The following is a 9,428-nucleotide window of genomic DNA, read 5'->3' as shown; positions in this document are numbered from 1 at the left end:
ACACACACACACACACACACACACACACTCACTGCCTCTTCAAGCTGTTTTTATGATCATCCTCATGGACACACCAGAGCTCATCATGTTTGTTGAAGCTGTCTGGCATTTACCTACAGTTAACCAGAAGCCCTTCACTAGCCATCACACACTGACTCCAGAGGTTCGTCTTCCTCTCTGACACTGTTCAGAGATACAGGTCATTATATAAAACATATCTAATCCGCCTCAGTCAGAAAACTCCCATTCAAACAAGACTAAAGCTGAATACAAATGTAATTAATCATAAATCATAACGGGTCAAATATTTCACAGAGAGCAGGATTAAAGTGTGTTTGTGATGAGAGGATGGAGGGTCACAGCTGTTAATAAAGCCAAGAGCTGTTCTCACCTCACAGCAGACAGAAACCGACAGACAGACAGAAACACAGACAGACCGAAACGCAGAGACAGACAGACAGAAACGCAGACAGACAGAAACACAGACAGACAGAAACACAGAAACGCAGACAGACAGAAACACAGACAGACAGAAACACAGACAGACAGAAACGCAGAGACAGACAGACAGAAACGCAGACAGACAGAAACGCAGAGACAGACAGACATGCAGACAGACAGACAGAAACACAGACAGACAGAAACGCAGACAGACAGAAACACAGACAGACAGCAGAGCTATTTATGCTGCTTCTTTCTCTGCCTGAATTGCAGCTGTAGCAGCAGATAAAAATGGCACCTTTCAAGAGTGATTATCTGTGATCAGGTGTGAGGAGTAGCGACATGATAACTGTGTGTGTGTGTGAGTGTGTGTGTGTGTGTGTGTGTGTGTGAGTGAGTGTGTGTGTGTGTGTGTGTGTGTGCGCGTGCCTTCCTGACACCAAGGCAAGTTGCCATTATCCCTCCATTACAGCTACAGCACGACACAGACAGTAAGACGGACAAAAAGAACATAAGAGAGGAGCTGATCAAAAATTAAAATCATTTACTCTCCCTCATGTCATCACGATGATTCTTGGGCTAAAAAATTCATTTGAACACTCAAATTACAAATATATAAAGTTAACACCATATAATCTCTTCTGCTTACTAAGGCTGAATTTATTTGATTAAAAATGCAGTAAAAACAGTAATATTGTGAAATATTATTACAATTTCAAATAACTGTTTTCTATGTGAATATATTGTAAAATGTAATTTATTTTTGTGATGCCATGATACATTTTATTTTTCAGGATTTAGTTGAAATAGAAATCTTTTGTAACATCTTTACAGTCACTTTTGTATGACAGTTTTCACAAAAATATTGTGCAGCACAACTGTTTTCAACATTAATAATAATCAGAAATGTTTCTTGAGCAGCAGATCAGCATATTATACTGATTTCTGAAGATCATGTGACACTGAAGACTGGAGGAATGATGCTGAAAATACAGCTGCACATCACAGAAATACATTACAGTTTAACAGATATTCATATAGAAACAGCTGTTTTACATTGTAATAATATTTCACAATTTTTACTGAATTTTTATATCAAATAAATGCATTGAGCACTTCTTTCAAAAACATTTAAAATCTTAACACTATGACTGGTGTTGTGATTCCAATGGAACCTGTATTGACTGGAACTGGTACAAAAAAAGCTAGATTTTTTTCCATTAAAACATCCATCCATAACACATAAATAGCAGAGGCATTCTTATGAACACCACATTTCAGAAGCGTATTATTCGCATATATATTGTTTTCATGTAACCGAGCACATGATTGAGGGGCCCGTCCACAATGTCAGATAATGGGAAAAGACAAATGGACTAATTCCACAGCAAACAGAATGAATAGTCTTTGATTTCGCTGTGAGGAGACGAGATAATGGAACCCTACAGGATATGTACAGCTCTGTGTTTGCTTTTCTACAGAGATGTGCATTTGTCATGTCACAGTTGAAGGCACACGACATTGTATTACGCTGCACGCTTTGTGATGCAGAAGAGACGCGTTTTTAAAAAGGGGAATGACAGCGTTCGGCTTTTACATCTGAAGAAAGAAAGTGGACAGAAACAAGCGAGATCGTTGATATTGACCTCATCATACTCAAAGCACAGCTGCCAGAAACATAAACCCTCCAAACTCTGCAGTAGACGGCTGCGGTCGTGAAGAGCTGATGCACGCGACACATACTTGACCTCAGAGCAAGACCTGTGAAAGAAAGCGGGTGTTTTAAAGGGCAGCGGGACTGCGGGGTGGAGCCCCGATGAACCTCTGCCAACAGAGACGCACCACCTGCTGCAACGCTATACATGAGACGCCAGAAAGAGCTCCACTCATGAGTATTCTCAGTTTGCTTCAACTTTTGAGGAACTAAACATGAGGCATCTTTACACAGCAGAGTTAAGGCTGCTCTGTGCCTGCTTAAAACTCAGTGTAAAGATGTGATGCCACATAAAACTAAATTGTGACTCTGCAGCACAAAAGCAGTGTTGAGTATTTGTAGCAATAGCCAACAATACATTGTATGGGTCACAATTATACATTTCTCTTTTATGCCAAAAATCATTAGGATATTAAGATCATGTTCCATGAAGATATTTTGTAAATCTCCTACCGTAAATATATCAAAACTTAATGTTTGATTAGTAATATGCATTGCTAAGAACTTCATTTGAACAACTTTAAAGATGATTTTCTCAATATTTAGATTTTTTTGCACCCTCAGATTCCAGATTTTCAAATAGTTGTATCTCAGCCAAATATTGTCCGATCCTAACAAACCATGCATCAATGGAAAGCTACTTTATTCATCTTTATCAATCTCAGTTTCAAAAAATTTATTGTTTTGTGGTCCAGGGTCACAATTATGCCTGCTCTGACCCGCTTCAGCCTCTAATATCTAATATATAGTGCACCGAGGGCAAAAGCTGCTTTAAACACAAAGATGCTCACACCAAATGTTGGTTTCATTCAGTTAATAGAAGTTAACTGATAAAGAAAATCTATTTTTGACAGCATCCTCATTTCACAGCATTTTTACACAAGTGCCTCAAACTGTTAACAGCACTGTAGCTTTGCAGGAGGTTTCTTGAAACAAACATCTCACTGCATTATTACAATTAATGGCCAAAATGAATATTTGGAAATATTAACTATTTCCTACTGACACGCTACAGCAAAAGATAGAAATAACTGACTTAAAACCATTTTTAGCTGCTGGAAATCTTGCAGTTCTAATCATTTTGGCCACTACTGTATATACGTATTGTGTTAGTTAAGAAGATTAACTAAATGAGCTCCAGCTGTGCCAAATTCAATAAAAAAATGTTTTTACCAAATTCTGCATTTTCCATAAATTTTCTGGATTTCATTTGAATGGTTTTATTACATTTTAAAAATCAAAAGCGTCTCTAATTAATTGATTTTACAAAAAAATAATTTGTATTTTATTTTTTATTTTTTTTCTGTGTTGTGTATTTACATTTTTTTGGTAAAGAAATTCTGCTAAATAATTTTTTCTGGTAAATATTCCCCAAAAAATAATTTTAATAATCATTGTATTAGAAGTAGTAGTACTACCATTACATTAAGTAATATATTTCTTTCACAGTTTCTTCAAGTTAAACTGAACTTTTATTTTGACGGGTTGCTGTGAAGTACTTTACGTTTCTGTTTGTATGTGATATGACAATAGATTTTTCTCCAAAGAAATGGTAAAATGCTCACGAAGTGACATTCAGAGCAGTTCTAGAGATTATGTACTCATATATTGATTTTGATTTAAGTATACTGACATACTTTTGATTTATTCACCCAATATTTGGCAAATTCCGTGACATTCCGCATTATACAGTAAATTCCATTTTTATGACTGGATTCTGCGATTCCATCCGCGTTTTTCCCCATCGCCGAAATCATAGGGCCCTAAAGACCCAATGCCACATAAAATCCAAGCTATTATGCTTGCTCCGACCCAACTCAGCCCCTAATGTCAAAGCATACAGTTGTATTCGCTGTGTAAATGCATTTATGCCACCTTTGAGCTGCATTAAACAGTGCATAAAAATGCCACTTCAGAAGTGCTTCTGTGCAATGTAAATGAACTGAAATGAATGTGTTTTGCAACTTTCTGACATTGTAAGGACATTTTCACACATTTCTGATAGGGCTATTAAACTGCACAAGGTGTGGTCCAGATCCATACTGGTCTGAAGTGTTTCGTTCACACATGTGTGCAATGTGTCTTTGAGTCAATAGGGAAAAAAAAGCTCACAGCGACTGCCGCCTCGGGGCTCGGCTCTGATCAAACACATGTGGGGGTGCGTTTACTGATGCCCTCGGGTCTGACCCACATCGCCTTTGACCCCTCTCTGAGTCCAGCACCAGTCAGTTAAAGAAGAAGACCCCTGAGAAAACCATGAATCGACTCATGTTCCTCTAACATCATGACATGGATTCTGTTCATGTTCAAATGTAAGACTAGGTTGATATGACTTTCATTAACACTCATTGTTTGAATTCAAAGGTTTTACTGGAATTATAGTATAGTGATATGAAAAAGAAAATTGGGACTTCTAATAGCCATGCACATTAGAACGATGGACAAATCTATAAAAAAAACATTTTATCCATCCAGGCATAAACTGACATCAATATGTTCTCTAAAAGTATGTCTGCCCTGTTAAAAAATCCAGCATTGCTGCTCACCAGCATAAGGTAGGTTGAGATTATGATATTGATTATTATATTATTGATTATGCTGGGATCAGCTTGGGATGCTGGTGTGCTGGTGGACCCACACTTGTCTTTTGGGTGCTAGTATAATCCCACCAAGACCACAACTAAACTTGTGTATATGTTCCATATCATGTTTCTTAGTGTGCTTTTGTAGTTAAAGACCAAGTCAATTTTCCAAATTAATTTAAAAAAGTTATTTAATAAAGAAAAGCACATGTTGCTGGTGACATGTTTGCAGAAAACCATCGGATTTAATCAAAAACATCTTAATTTGTGTTCTGAAGATGAATGGAGGTCTCGCGGGTTTGGGAAGACATGAGGGTGAGTAATTAATGACAGAATTTTCATTTTTGGGTGAAATAACCCTTTAAGCTTCTATTATTTTTTATTTTCATATCTCTGAATGTTTCTAATGCAATGTACACAAGCTCTTTTTAACCGATTTGTGTACATATCTTATTTTAAGCATACAGTTGTATTCGCTGTGTAAATGCATTTATGCCACCTTTGAGCTGCATTAAACAGTGCATAAAAATGCCACTTCAGAAGTGCTTCTGTGCAATGTAAATGAACTGAAATGAATGTGTTTTGCAACTTTCTGACATTGTAAGGACATTTTCACACATTTCTGATAGGGCTATTAAACTGCACAAGGTGTGGTCCAGATCCATACTGGTCTGAAGTGTTTCGTTCACACATGTGTGCAATGTGTCTTTGAGTCAATAGGGAAAAAAAAGCTCACAGCGACTGCCGCCTCGGGGCTCGGCTCTGATCAAACACATGTGGGGGTGCGTTTACTGATGCCCTCGGGTCTGACCCACATCGCCTTTGACCCCTCTCTGAGTCCAGCACCAGTCAGTTAAAGAAGAAGACCCCTGAGAAAACCATGAATCGACTCATGTTCCTCTAACATCATGACATGGATTCTGTTCATGTTCAAATGTAAGACTAGGTTGATATGACTTTCATTAACACTCATTGTTTGAATTCAAAGGTTTTACTGGAATTATAGTATAGTGATATGAAAAAGAAAATTGGGACTTCTAATAGCCATGCACATTAGAACGATGGACAAATCTATAAAAAAAACATTTTATCCATCCAGGCATAAACTGACATCAATATGTTCTCTAAAAGTATGTCTGCCCTGTTAAAAAATCCAGCATTGCTGCTCACCAGCATAAGGTAGGTTGAGATTATGATATTGATTATTATATTATTGATTATGCTGGGATCAGCTTGGGATGCTGGTGTGCTGGTGGACCCACACTTGTCTTTTGGGTGCTAGTATAATCCCACCAAGACCACAACTAAACTTGTGTATATGTTCCATATCATGTTTCTTAGTGTGCTTTTGTAGTTAAAGACCAAGTCAATTTTCCAAATTAATTTAAAAAAGTTATTTAATAAAGAAAGGCACATGTTGCTGGTGACATGTTTGCAGAAAACCATCGGATTTAATCAAAAACATCTTAATTTGTGTTCTGAAGATGAATGGAGGTCTCGCGGGTTTGGGAAGACATGAGGGTGAGTAATTAATGACAGAATTTTCATTTTTGGGTGAACTAACCCTTTAAGCTTCTATTAGACATTTTTTTATTTTCATATCTCTGAATGTTTCTAATGCAATGTACACAAGCTCTTTTTAACCGATTTGTGTACATATCTTATTTAAAAAAAGGAGACAATTCCTTTAATGCTTTGAAATGCTTTACCAGTTTACCCCTTACATTGATTAATACTGTAATCATAACTAAAGCAATTAAAATTTTACTTTCAGTAGAGGGAGCTAAATAAATTACAAAGTTATGATATAATTCAATAAATCATATGTTTAAACCTTATATTGTTTTTCTTTTGCATTATTAATGTGTTAAATAGAGAAATATGCAAGCAAAAACTGTTTGTCCCCAAAACACTGCTTGCATACAGACAGCTAGTCTACTGATACTAAACCCTGCAAGACCATGCTGGTGAACCAGCATCACCAGCTCCATTTTGCTTGAGAACAGAATGAATATGCTGGTCCACCAGCTAGACCAGCACTATACTAGCATAAACCAGTCTAGACCAGCACTAACCAGCATAAACCACCCTGGACCAGCACTATACCAGCATAAACCAGCCTGGACCAGCACTATACCAGCATAAACCAGCCTGGACCAGCACTATACCAGCATTAACCAGCCTGACCCAGCACTATACCAGCCTGGACCAGCACTATACCAGCATTAACCAGCCTGACCCAGCACTATACCAGCCTGGACCAGCACTATACCAGCATTAACCAGCCTGACCCAGCACTATACCAGCCTGGACCAGCACTATACCAGCATTAACCAGCCTGACCCAGCACTATACCAGCCTGGACCAGCACTATACCAGCATTAACCAGCCTGACCCAGCACTATACCAGCCTGGACCAGCACTATACCAGCATTAACCAGCCTGACCCAGCACTATACCAGCCTGGACCAGCACTATACCAGCATTAACCAGCCTGACCCAGCACTATACCAGCCTGGACCAGCACTATACCAGCATTAACCAGCCTGACCCAGCACTATACCAGCCTGGACCAGCACTATACCAGCATTAACCAGCCTGACCCAGCACTATACCAGCCTGGACCAGCACTATACCAGCATTAACCAGCCTGACCCAGCACTATACCAGCCTGGACCAGCACTATACCAGCATTAACCAGCCTGACCCAGCACTATACCAGCCTGGACCAGCACTATACCAGCATTAACCAGCCTGACCCAGCACTATACCAGCCTGGACCAGCACTATACCAGCATTAACCAGCCTGACCCAGCACTATACCAGCCTGGACCAGCACTATACCAGCATTAACCAGCCTGACCCAGCACTATACCAGCCTGGACCAGCACTATACCAGCATTAACCAGCCTGACCCAGCACTATACCAGCCTGGACCAGCACTATACCAGCATTAACCAGCCTGACCCAGCACTATACCAGCCTGGACCAGCACTATACCAGCATTAACCAGCCTGACCCAGCACTATACCAGCCTGGACCAGCACTATACCAGCATTAACCAGCCTGACCCAGCACTATACCAGCCTGGACCAGCACTATACCAGCATTAACCAGCCTGACCCAGCACTATACCAGCCTGGACCAGCACTATACCAGCATTAACCAGCCTGACCCAGCACTATACCAGCCTGGACCAGCACTATACCAGCATTAACCAGCCTGACCCAGCACTATACCAGCCTGGACCAGCACTATACCAGCATTAACCAGCCTGACCCAGCACTATACCAGCCTGGACCAGCACTATACCAGCATTAACCAGCCTGACCCAGCACTATACCAGCCTGGACCAGCACTATACCAGCATTAACCAGCCTGACCCAGCACTATACCAGCCTGGACCAGCACTATACCAGCATTAACCAGCCTGACCCAGCACTATACCAGCCTGGACCAGCACTATACCAGCATAAACCAGCCTGGACCAGCACTATACCAGCACTAACCAGCCTGACCCAGCACTATACCAGCCTGGACCAGCACTATACCAGCATAAACCAGTTTATGCTGGATTATTCAGCAGGGTATAGGGAGCAAAATGAGTTGTATTAGCAGCAATTCAAAGTTTGAAAATACAACTGTGTGAATGAAAAAAAAATTTTTTTAAACATTTATTTAAGCGAAAACCCTTGATGCAGAAATTATTAAACAACAAAGACAAAAAATGTTAATGTTAATTATTTTTACTTAAACTAGCAGGCTAAAAGCAGGCTTTATGCTGCGAGTTACACATCTTCCAACTGCAATAAAATATAAAGATGGTTTTAAACACAGTTTAATTCAGTGCAAATATCTGAGAATTCTGAACTGAAGATACATTTACTGAAGCAACATGATTTAAGATTGTTGCTTTCTGAAAAATGTATCAAACTGAAGTGAGTTTATGATCAAAACAAGAACAAATATCTGCCAATGGGCTTGGAAGAATGAACTAAATTCAAAGGGAAAATAAGTTTGCATTCCCCATTGACTAATATTTATTAGTATTTTCACACACACACACATACACACACTCTCTCTCACACACACACACACAGTCTATGTATCAGTCTATAATGGATGATAGCCGTGGCTGTAAGAAGCACATAATAGAAACAGATTGCTGTGTTGATTGTGTAGGCCTCAGGCTCTCCATCCCAGAGGAGCACTGCCGTTTACAGTGTGTTCAAAGGAGAGGGCTAAAAGGCAATTACAATGTTAATGTGTCCTGGCGGGGGGGAACAAGGAGAGAAAATCCACAAGGTGATGGAGTGAGTCAAGACCGCTAGAAATAGCACCGCCTGGACCGCCAGAGGAAAACACAACGGCAGCAATCAACAAGGAAAGACACACGTTTGAATATATGCAGGTCACTTGAGAAAAGATAGGATACTCTTGTATCTGACATGTAAAGAGAGAGAGACATTGAAGTGTGTGTGTGTGTGTGTGTGTGTGTGTGTGTGTGTGTGTGTGTGTGTGTGTGTGAGAGAGTGTGTGTGTGTGTGTGTGAGAGAGTGTGTGTGTGTGTGTGTGAGAGAGTGTGTGTGTGTGTGTGTGAGAGAGTGTGTGTGTGTGTGTGTGAGAGAGTGTGTGTGTGTGTGTGTGAGAGAGTGTGTGTGTGTGTGTGTGAGAGAGTGTGTGTGTGTGTG

Source organism: Sinocyclocheilus grahami, unplaced genomic scaffold, assembly GCF_001515645.1.
Source record: "Sinocyclocheilus grahami isolate Dianchi unplaced genomic scaffold, SAMN03320097.WGS_v1.1 scaffold633.1, whole genome shotgun sequence".
In the NCBI taxonomy this organism is placed as follows: Eukaryota; Metazoa; Chordata; class Actinopteri; order Cypriniformes; family Cyprinidae; genus Sinocyclocheilus; species Sinocyclocheilus grahami.
This window is presented reverse-complemented; position numbering follows the sequence as displayed.